This window comes from Musca domestica, unplaced genomic scaffold, assembly GCF_030504385.1.
Source record: "Musca domestica strain aabys unplaced genomic scaffold, Musca_domestica.polishedcontigs.V.1.1 5, whole genome shotgun sequence".
In the NCBI taxonomy this organism is placed as follows: domain Eukaryota; kingdom Metazoa; phylum Arthropoda; class Insecta; order Diptera; family Muscidae; genus Musca; species Musca domestica.
Window position 1 is genome coordinate 1,242,672 of NW_026712346.1, and position 12,088 is coordinate 1,254,759.

The 12,088-nt window shown below is 34.4% G+C and overlaps 1 protein-coding gene across 3 annotated transcripts in view; it reads right to left on the reverse strand.

Annotated features, from left to right (window-relative positions):
• LOC101890066 (E3 ubiquitin-protein ligase MIB2-like) overlaps positions 1 to 12,088 on the reverse strand; it is a 305,563-nt gene that overhangs the window by 134,152 nt on the left and 159,323 nt on the right. The window lies entirely within an intron of this gene.

Consider the following 12,088-nt stretch of genomic DNA (forward strand, 5'->3'; position numbering starts at 1 on the left):
CACTAAGTTCGGCCGGCCCGAACTGTGAATACCCTCCACCATTTAGAACAAATTTGGAAATTTTCGAAAATTCTGCTAACATCTTAAAAATACCGAATATAGCCGTTATATTAGGGTCTGTACGACGTGCACATACATAGGCATTGTTTGTCACAAGCCATTACCATATTTGAATTCGAAACTTGAAATAAACGGTGAATAATGTAGCTGATATCATCAAACTACCGTACATAGGGAGGTACCGTTATATCGGAGCTATACGAAGACCTGGACCTGCATATACAACTTTCTGTCACAGGCTGTATAGACAATTTTCTGTCACAGATTATAGTTTCCAATACGAACTCTAAATATGTAATTTGAAACTACTACGGTGAATAATGACGCTGAAATATCTAAATACCGAATATTGGGAGGTACAATTATATGGGGGCTATACGAAGACGTGGACCTACATAGACAATTTTCTGCCTTAGGCTGTAGTATTCACTACGAACTTCACACACAAAATTTGAGATAATTACGGTGAATAATGTCGCTAATATCATCCAAATACCGAATATAGGGAGGTACCGTTATATGGGGGCTATACGAAGACGTGGACCTGCACAGACAATTTTCTGTCTCAGGCTGTAGTATCCATTTTCAATTTCAAATGCCAAATTTAAAACAATTCCGGTGAATAATGTCGTTAAAATCATCAAAATACCGAATATCGGGAGGTACCGTTATATGGGGGCTATATGAAAACGTGGACCTACATGGCCCATTTACGAACCTGCCTACTGACAAAATAAACATGTGTGCCAAAAAATTAATATATCCTCCATAGTATGGTTTAGGGTATAATAAGGAAAGTTTCTATTTTTTTTTTTTGCTGTTTTTATAAATTCTTTAATAATGGCCTGTTTATTTAAAACACTAGATACGTTTTTCGCAGCAAAACACTAGATACGTTTTTGCTCTTGCTGTTGCTCTTATTTCCTATTTTTGCTTCATATAATTTTTATATGAAGGACAACCCCTGTAACTCGCAGGATGACCAAACAATTTGCAATTAGCGCAATATGGTTTATTTTCATCACTTGAGACGAATTTACAATCACCTTACTCAATCACATGACTCACATTTGACGCACAAGCGTATTCTACTACATTTTGTCGAAATATGACCCCGACCCTGACAACGAAAACAATGAGGACCCTTTAAATTAAACTTGGGAGTTTGCCACGTACTTCTTTATCCAAAAATATATCTAAGGCCCTAAGCTCGTCATCTGATTTTCCATGTAACAGTGTAATCAGAAAAAAGTCATATATCAATGTTATTCTTCCTTGGAAATTCCGTGGAAAATTTTGACTCTTCGTCAACAGTATTGGGAACCATAAAATTAATTTCATCTTTTATCTCATTTAAATTGGATTTGTAATGAAGTCCTCTTATTAATAATCTGGTGCGTTTTTTTGTTCTTGGGGCGTGTATGCAGCCATTTCTTTATCTTTAAGAAGTTCCATCATTTCTGGATGAACTGGTACAATTTACTTTTCCTTTGACTTTTGTTAACAATTTTAATTTTTTGTGTCAGTGTATGTCTTAGTTCTCTTACATTAACATTAAAGACAAAAATTAGTGGACAAAATCCCTTAAAGCTGTTTATTGGACATAATCCATTCATCCCCGGCTATTGGATCGTCCATTTTTTGGTATTAAAATTCAATTTAATGAGTTTAAAATTCTATTTATTTTTTTTCCGATTTTAATATTTTCTATTTTTTAAGACACATAAAATCGATATCTTATATAAACGGATTATTTCTTACCTTCTGATAGAAAACTTTTTTGGCAATAAATCTTAGCAGACTTTATTCTATGCAAATCTTGGTTGTAGGATCAAAAATGGATAGTAATTGAAAAAAGTAGAATGACTGGTACAACATTTAAGTCAAATCTGAAAGACATGTATCTAAATTGGAGGCAATTTCGAAAAAAAAAATTGGCAAATATATTTCTAAATTATATCTGATATCTGGTACCAAATATCATTATTATCAAATACATATAACAATTTTAAAATGCCAAGTCGTATGAGACATGTATTTCGAGAAGATGTTACGCAACATACAATTTGGTTCAATTAATGTTTTGTTAAAATCTGAATCTCCGACAAACAAAATTATCTCTTCAAAATTGTACCTCAATGTAAGAAGAAAAGATAAAAGTAATTATAGAAATCATCACCCTGTACTACAATTGGTGTAGGATATGTGAATGAAAATATATTAGAGCTTGTGTTGGTTTGTTTTCCGGTTTGCAAATTTATCGTCACCATACACCGACATGGTTTTCACTAAGTAGCACAGTTCAGAGTAGGACTGCTTCCTAAAATATACTATGTATGATCAACAGTGGATTCAGTGGTGGATTCAGATAATTGAGTATAATTCTGTGTAAAAATAGCTTTGTTTCGTTCAGGTGTGGTCATACTGATTTTTCTAGAATTTAGCTTCGTCAGACACCGGGGATTCGTTTCATTGGAAAAGACGAGATTTGAAAAGAAGGCACACAGCCTATCTTTCCGCCATTTGGTTGGGCTGTAAAATTTGCTGGACAGACGTTGATCAGTCATATCGAAACTTACAAAGTGACTGCATCTCCTATATAACCTTGAAGTCGATGAAAAAAATTCTGCACTTCTCAAAAAAGAAGAATAAATCAATACTTGGTGAACACTGAGATCTATCAGCTGGAAACAAATGTCCGAGATATGTAAATGATCCTAATTGCCTTCTAAAACTTGGAATCAAATATTATTACTTATAAATTAGTTCACTAAATTAGCATACTAATCTGGGGTGTATGTACATGCACTCATTTGTGGTAACTTTTCAACTTGAGAAGATGATTTAAACGCATGATAACGAAAATTCGCATGATAACTTTTTAAAAACACACGTTTCAATTATTTAATAAGTGCAATGTTGTGGAGAACAATAATATATATTTTTTTATTAACAGCACAAAAACTTACCCAACTTGAATTGAAAGGCCTTTCAACGAGGGATGATGACGTAAGTCATCTGTATTCTAGCGTGCATTTTTTGTTTTTACTTTCCACATCAATAGATCAGTTCTACACCTTACTCTCAATCCTTCAGTGTTATATTATTTTTGAACTGTTTCCATATTTAATGGTAAGAGTCCCGTTACTTTCAGGCTTGGACTGGCTGTAACAAGGAAACATTTTCAAGTTGGTTCATATTTTTATACCCTCCACCATTCTATGGAGGGTACATTATCTTTGTCACTCCATTTGTAAGGGTACATATTCTGGATCAGCGTAAAATTCAAAGACGATGTATCGATGTACGTCTGTCTGTACGTACATACGATGTACGTCTTTTGAACGAAATGAGATAGAAGGCTAAAATTGTGCATACATGCATAGATTAGCAGTAGGCAGGTTAAGTTCGTAAAATTTTACAAAATTTTTTGTCTTAGACTGTAGTACCCATACGAACTTCAAATACCAAATTTGAAACAACTCCGGTGAATAATGTCGCTTAAATCATAAAAATACCGAATATCGGGAGGTACCGTTATATGGGGGCTATACGAAAACATTTACGAACCTAACATGCTTCTGTTCAATTCCTTCGAAAGATATCGTGAATACAACAGACAGACAGACGGACATTGCTAGATCGTCTTTGAATTTTACGCTGATCCAGAATATATACACTTTGTTGGGTCTATTATAAATATTTCGAGGAGTTACAAACGGAATGACAAAGTTAATGTACCCTCCATAGAATGGTGGAGGGTATACAAATATGAACCAACTTAAAAATCTTTCCTTGTTAAATATATAAAGTATATGTTTCATACGACTTGATATTTTAAAATTGTTATATGTATTTGATAATAATGATATTTGGTACCAGATATCAGATACAGTTTAGAAATATATTTGCCAATTTTTTATTGAAATTGGCTCCAATTTATGCATTGCATTTTGGATCCTACAAACAAATTTCGAATAGAATAAAGTCTGCCTAGATATATTGCCAAAAAAAATCTTCTTCTATTTGCTATCAGAAGGTATGGGGGCTTAAATTAAACACGTTTATATAAGATTTCTATTTTATGTGTTTTAAAAAATAGAAAATATAAAAATCGGAAAAAATATAGAATTTTAAAATCATTAAATTGAATTTTAATAACAAAAATAGCCGAGGATGAATGGGTCATCAACAGCCTTGAGAGATTTTGTTCACTAATTTTTCTTTTTTATGTTAATGTAACAGAACTAAGACATACACTGACACAAACGAAATATCAAAATTTTCCACTGAATTTTCAAGGAAGAATTATATCGATACAGGACTTTTTCTGATTACACTGTTAACTGGAAAATCAGAAGACGAGCTTAGGGGTTTGCTGCTAAAAGCGTATCTAGTGTTAAAAATAATTTTAATTTGGTTGATCCAAAGCGATAGTATGCAAGATGCAAGTAAAACAAAATCCGGCTGTTTAATTTAGAATTAGATTAAATATTGCTTTTTATAGACCTCTGGTTTGGTCCCTAATTATTAATTAATATGTATGCGCTATGGTTTATTGCAACCTTGTGTTAACGCCTTTGACTTTTAACGAGTAATTATCTGTACCTTATTTTTCCGCCTACTTTAGACATCAAGTAGAATTTCGCTGTCATTCGGACAGGCAACACCCGCAATATCGTTTGCAAGCACATATCGTTGTGCATAGAGAGTCATATTGTTGCCACAGGTATATCATTACCACCAACCAAACTAAGCAGAAATAGTTACACATGCATATTAAGAAAAACCCTTGTGAGAAAAACTCTTGTGTGTACTGCTCGACACATAAGGCGTTTTACTCCCATCGGCGGAGCCCTTCTGAGCTAAACATTTGATCCTGTCGAGCGGCGATCGATAAACGAGCCACCAACAAATACAGTCCATCGCAATTGATGTCTTTGGTTGTTGCCTTCTATGTTCGTGTGGAAGAAATTCCCAGCATCAACATCATTTTCGCCAACATCATCATCATCAAAACCAACATCATATTCCCTTATAAAAGGTAGGTGCACTGCATTTTTATTGTTGTGAGCCCGCGAAAACAAATAAAGAACAAGTAAAAAACTGAAAGTTCGGCCGGGCCGAACTTTGAATACCCTCCACCATTTGGTACAAATTTGGCAATTTTCAAAACAATAAAATCCGTTAAAAATTCTGCTAAAATCTTAAAAATACCGAATGTAGCCGTATATTAGTGTCTATACGATGACGTGGACTTGCATAGGCAACTTTTGTCATAAGCTATTGCAATATTCACCGAATAGAGGAAGGTACCATTAAGGTTATAAAACCTGGACCTGCATAGACAATTTTCTGTCATAGGCTGCAGTATCCATTACGAACTTTAAATAATTCCGGTAAATAATGTCGCAAAAATCATCAAATACTGAATATCGGGGGGTACCTTATATGGGGCCTATACGAAAACGCAGATCTACATGGCTCATTTTCTGTCTTAGACTGTAGTATCCGTTACGAACTTCAAGTACAAAATTTGAAACAATTCCGGTAAATAATGTCGCCAAAATCATCAAAATACCTAATATCGGAAGGTACCGTTATATGGGGGGCTATACGAATACATGGACCTACATTGCCCATTTTCTGTTTTATGCTGTAGTATGTATTTCGAACTTCAAGTACCAAATTTGAAACAATTCCGGTAAATAATGTCGCTAAAATCAAAATACCGAATGTCGGTATGTACCGTTATATAGGGGGCGATACGAAGACATGGCCCATTTTCAATACCAAATGTCCTGCAGACACAATAGACATTTGAGTAAAATTTTATCACCCTACTTCATTTTGTTGCTAAATCGACATAGAATTTTATGCTGATCAAGAATATATATACCTTGTGGGGTCTGAAATGTATATTTTGAGGTGTTACAAACGGAATGAAAAACTTAATATACCCTCCATACTATGGTGGAGGGTATAAAAATATTTCAATAACAAAACGGTCATTTTACAACGCCTCGCGGAGTTCCCCTTTTTGTTTGTGGTCAAAGTCCAATTGTCGTGGACAACAACATCGAAAAGTGCAAGAGCAAAAAAAAAAAATATTTGGAAAAATAAAAAAACAGTGAATTTGGCGCATTCTATTTTGCATGAATGTTATCACTTTTTGCTTTGTCACATTTGAGTTGTGATCTCATGTTCGTATGAGATAAATAAAATAAAATCTAATTCACATATTTATGTTAGTGACATATTTATGCTTTACAGCTTTCTCGTTGCTAATACTGTTACTGGCAGCCATCGCTTGAGCGTCAGCAATAAACATACATACGTTGATTGGTTGTTCTTCTTTGTTAAGTAATACCTTTCATCCAAAGTTAGATTTTTTGGTGAATATTATATATAAGTGTGTGTATGACTACTTAAAAGCATTTTGGACAATTTTAGTAGCGTGCACCCTATAGTCGGCACATTTGAACTTTTGCGTTGGTTAATTAAACATACACAATTTACATAGTTTTATTTAATTTTATTCAATCATAGTCGATATTTTTTGAATTTCTTTTGGGGACTTTTCGAGTCTTTTACATTTTTGTGATTTTTTGAACAAAAATAAATACATTTTGGTAAGTAATTTGGAATATTTTAAGTTGATTTAAATTTTCAAGTCCAATGGGAACAACTCCAAGTTTTCATTTGTCAATTTCGGCTCCACCTTTTTGTCCCTCGAATTGCCAAGCAATGGTCAATCCCCTGATTCAAATGCAACTTGTTCCTCCACATCGGCTGGAAATGTAGTTCGACAGGCATTTAACGCTGCGCAGAATTAATCGATTTTTTGGGCACAGCCATGGTGAATGTCGTTCATCAAGGAGGTTTGTATTCTGCTAGGGCGTTGAAAAGAAATTTAAGCTTCCTGTTCGTTCGTCCAATTCCACCATTTCGGGTGTTTATTGTTCACATTGTTAATTTGTTGTGCCTAAAACTTCAGCGGTCGTGCTGAATTCGATTTCAGGAAATCTTCCCTCACTTGCGACCATATTCGAACTTAGAAATCGACTATCTAATGTCGTTAGCAGATTCAAAAACGTTTGATAATTTGATAGGAACAGACTTGTATCCTAAAATTATTAAAAGCCACAGCTTTCACTTTTCGTCTGGTTCTCTGCGTGCTCAAAATACCATATTTGGTTGGATTGTAACTGGACCACTTCCATATCGACAAAATCGCCCACTTGAAAGTACGTTAAGCATTTCGTCGTAGTAAATACACAAAACTTTTTTCAAAATAAAAATCTCGTATTGTGAAATGGCTACAAATGTACTCGTTTTTATACCCTCCACCATACTATGGAGGGTATATTAATTTTGTCATTCCGTTTGTAACTCCTCGAAATACTCATGTCAGACCCAACAAAGTATATATATTCTTGATCAGCGTAAAATTCTAAGACGATTTAGCCATGTCCGTCTGTCTGTGTGTCTGTCTGTCTGTCTGTCTGTCTGTGTGTCTGTCTGTCTGTCTGTCTGTCCGTCTGTCTGTTGTAATCACGCTATCTTTCGAACAAATTGAGATAGAAGGCTAAAATTTTGCACACATGTATATTTTGCCAGTAGACAGGTTAAATTCGTAAATGAGGCATGTAGGTCCAAGTTATCATATAGCCCCCATATAACGGTACCCCCCAATATTGGGTATTTTGATGATTTTAGCGACATTGTTTACAGGAATCGTTTCAAATTTGGTATTTGAAGTTCGTAATGGATACTACATCCTAAGTCAAAAAAATGAGCCATGTAGGTCCAAGTTATCATGTAGCCCCCATATAACGGTACCTCCCGATATTCGGTATTTTGATGATTTTAGCGACATTATTCGCCGGAATTGTTTCAAATTTGGCATTTGAAGTCCGTAATGGATACTACAGCGTAAGAAAGAAAATTATCTGTGCAGGTCCACGTCTTCGTGTAGCCCCCATATAACGGTACCCCCCGATATTCGGTATTTTGATGATTTTAGCTACATTATAAACAGATTTTTCTTCAAGATTCGCATTTAAATATTGTAACAACTTATGACAAAAGTTGCCTATGCAGGTCCACGTCGTCGTATAAGCATTCGGTATTTTTAAGATTTTAACAGAATTTTTAACGGATTTTATTATTTTTTTTTTTTTGGAAATTGCCAAATTTGTACCAAATGGTGGAGGGTATTAAAAGTAACTCATAACTGTGGGTTATAGTTTGAATCTAAAAAAACTCTGTAATCAAATCCGAATACATAACTGTGTATTCTTGGTGACTTTGAAATATCAATTTGTTTATCGTTTACTTTCGAAACTGCTCACATGCTGCACTGTACCACCACTTTATACTATTTATCGAATTAATTTATATTGTTATACCATCCCAGGTCGCCGGTTAATGTTTAAGTAAGCATTGTCTCCATTTATTTGAAATGGAATTGTGGTGCAGTTTGTTGCAACACTTATAAAATTGTAACATGTGTTGAAATCTGTTCACTACTTATTGTTGCAACATTGATATGTCAATGTCAGATTTCAAAGAATTGGCGCTAAAGCTACCGCCTCACTTCAGTCTGTCTTGGTGATCCCGTCTTGCTATCGAGTTAAGTGTTTGTGCTCAACGTTGTACACATTACACGTTCGTGTGTAATTACTATGGTAGATGTCGATAACTCTTGATAATAATATCTATAAAGAATTCATTTATTTAACTTGCAAGAATCTAATAGGATCATGTTATTTTTATATTTATTTATTTGACTCCCCCTTTATCAGAGCGCAATTTAGCCGCATTAACATTTGGTCCTTCGAGCCGGATTTGGATCATCGTTTGTTTATGGATACTTGGATCCTCCATAAATCAAATATTCATCCCATTATTCCTGCATTACAAGGTACGTATAGTGCAGTGCAGTGTTTACTGTGACCTCCGTTTATTAAATTTCCGCGACAACAAAAAACACTCGGGTTTGTTTAGGTACAAAGATCGATTTACAACGGCACCTCTTCCCCCCTTGTTTTGTTACCCTCCAATCGTTGGCTTCTATTTTGGATGCTTGCATTCGGCAGCATAATAATCAAAACAAAAATCGAAAAAATCGTTTCCTAATTTTTTTTTAATTTAATCTTTTTGTTTTGTTTCATGTAAAACAACAAAACATTTAACATTTTGTTTCGTTTATTCCAACAAAATCACCTTCGGGCATTGTTGTTCCTAGCTCATAGTTTGGTGTGCTTTACTACCTAAAGCAAAGATCGCAATATTATTCTTTTTGTTTGGTCTGTCCGCTTTAATATTGCAAATTGTTGTTGTTACATTTATTCTCTTTTTTTCGTTGTAACAACAGTCAAATTCATTTTCTGTTTTGTTTGTCACAAACAACAACAACACTGTTTGATCATCCACCAAGATCCCTGCTTGCTTTGTTTGTTCTCTGATCAGCACTTGTTGTTTGTGTTTTTTTAGATCAGTGAATGAACATAACAAACGAAGGAAGAATATTTTTGGTTATTCCTCTCTCTGTCGTGTCCGTTTAGGTTGAGTAGCTACAATACGTTGGTCGGTCACCTCCGTTTGTTATATTAGTTGGAATTGGGTGTAAAATTATTATGGTGTATTTACTTTTTGTTGTTGTTTTCGATCCTTTAAGAATTAATACACTCCACAGCCGGTCATTTTGACTTATTAGATAAATAGCAATGCATTTTCCCCAAAATTGTTCGGTATTTCTTTATTTAATTATGGCCTTTACTTCTCTAGACGAAATGAAGATCAAGTCAGAAAAACTATGGCAATCGGAAAATAAATTGTTGCGCCTCTTAGAAAAATCGGAAAATGTAACCAAAGAATATCTGCATTTGGCAGAAAGTAAATATAACGTTTCTATTAACATTTATTCAAGTACAATGACAACAATTAATAGAACAATTATAGAATATCGTTGCTTAACAAGAAGTGCGAATAAAATTGCGGATAAAATAAGCAATCGGCTCAATCTCTTTTGGTTCCTGAATCACAGGAATATATGACCGCAAATATTTCTTCCGGTTGTGATGTAGTTCACAATATGGCATAGCCCCCAATTGATACTGATAATTTTGAGGGAGATTTTTCTTCTTGGCATTCCTTTCGGGATTTGTTTAGCGTCATTTACTTAAACTCTCGTTTGAGTGATGTGGAACGCATGTATTACTTGCTTCGAAAAACTGCTGGAGAAGCTCGGTAAATCGTTTCGCAATTTCCTCTAATTAATCGCGTTTCGCTCTCCCATGTAAAGCATTAAATGATGAGTACGACAAAATTGGAATTTTGGTACATCATCAGTTGTCGTCGTTACTTTTTCTTCCGATTCTCGACAAGGAAACAGTTTCTGGTTTGAAAGATATTAGATTTCAAATTAATCATTGTATCTCCTCAATGTCGACCTATAACGTTCCCACCGATCAATGGGATCCAATACTGGTATTTGTTTGCTTTCAACGTTTACCGAAAGAAACTCAAATGATGTGGGAACAAGGTATTAAAAACAAAGCGGCTCTTACTTCGTTGAAAGATTTAGACATATTTCTTTCAGAGCGGATAAACACGCTAGTGTGTTTGGAAAGTTATAGAGAGAAATACGTACATACATAATACAAATTCGCGTAATACCGCTAGCAATTTTTTGGAAAATCGTGTCGTCTTTTTCATGAGGAATCCATCGCCTTCATTGTTGTTCAAAATTTAAGGAATTATACCGCGCTGATAGGGTTGCACTCGTCAAGCGCCACAACCATTGCATAAATTGTTTGTTAAAGCGACATAAACTAATAAATTGTGCTAGTCATTTCAAACAACTATTTGAAATGTGGTCAGCCTCGGGCCCAGTTTTTCGTCCCTCGAAAAGTATATCCTCCACATCGGTTGGAGTCGAAAATAAAAAAAATCTAATTTGTTTCGTTTAAAATCACTGCACCAAATTTCGAAGAGGAACCTGATTAAATTTATAAAAAGAAATTTATCGGATGGAAATCATAAAAAGAAATTTAAATTTGTAAACAATGTTACAAAAAAAAAAAAAACACATATCAAAATATTACATTTCGTGTACTAATATAGCTTGGTTGAAGTCCGAATCTGTTACTGCAGATTCACCTGCGGCTTCATATTTTATTTGTAGCGGAGATGGATCCCGAATGAATCTGTTACTGCAGATTCATTTGCGTTTCCATTGCCTACATTTTGCTTGAATAAAAAGCTCACAGTTCACTATACAACCCGTACCTACTATTGGAACTAATTTAGATTAAGTTTATTTAATTTAGAATTGGATTAAATATTGCTTTTTATTGACCTTAATTATTCGTTAAAATGTATGCGCTACGGTTTATTGCAACATTGTGATAGCACCTTTGACATTTTAACGAGTATTTATTTCTCACTTGTTTTGCCGCCTCCTTTAGACATCAAGTAGTATTTCGCTGTCATTCGGACAGACAACACCCACAATATCGTTTGCAAGCACATATCGTTGTGCATAGTGGGGCATATTGTTGCCACAGTTAATATCGTTACCACCAAGTAAACTAAGAATAAATAGTTACATGTATATTAAAAACTCTTGTATTTTTATTTCTTTTTATATATCATCCTACGGTCCACTGCTCGATGCATTCGGCGTTTTACTCCCATCGGTGGAGTAACAAAAAATATCTATCAAACTGAGACTCCGACGTTAAAGCATAAAAAAAACTTTCCTTAAAGATTTCAAAACTGTATCAAGGAAGAGGCGAAGAGCCAATGCATATAACTTTTAAAAGAAATTACATCCAAATATGCTCCGTAATTCTCTTACATTCATTGTCAGGTCACTCATTGAAGTGAGCCAAAGAATCAAACTGTCAAACATATTAAAGCTAAATAAAATTGATTTCCTTTTTTCCAAGAAACTCATTTAGGAAATGTCCATAGAGTTACACTTGAAAATTACATTTTCATCAGAGATAGCAGCTCTCAA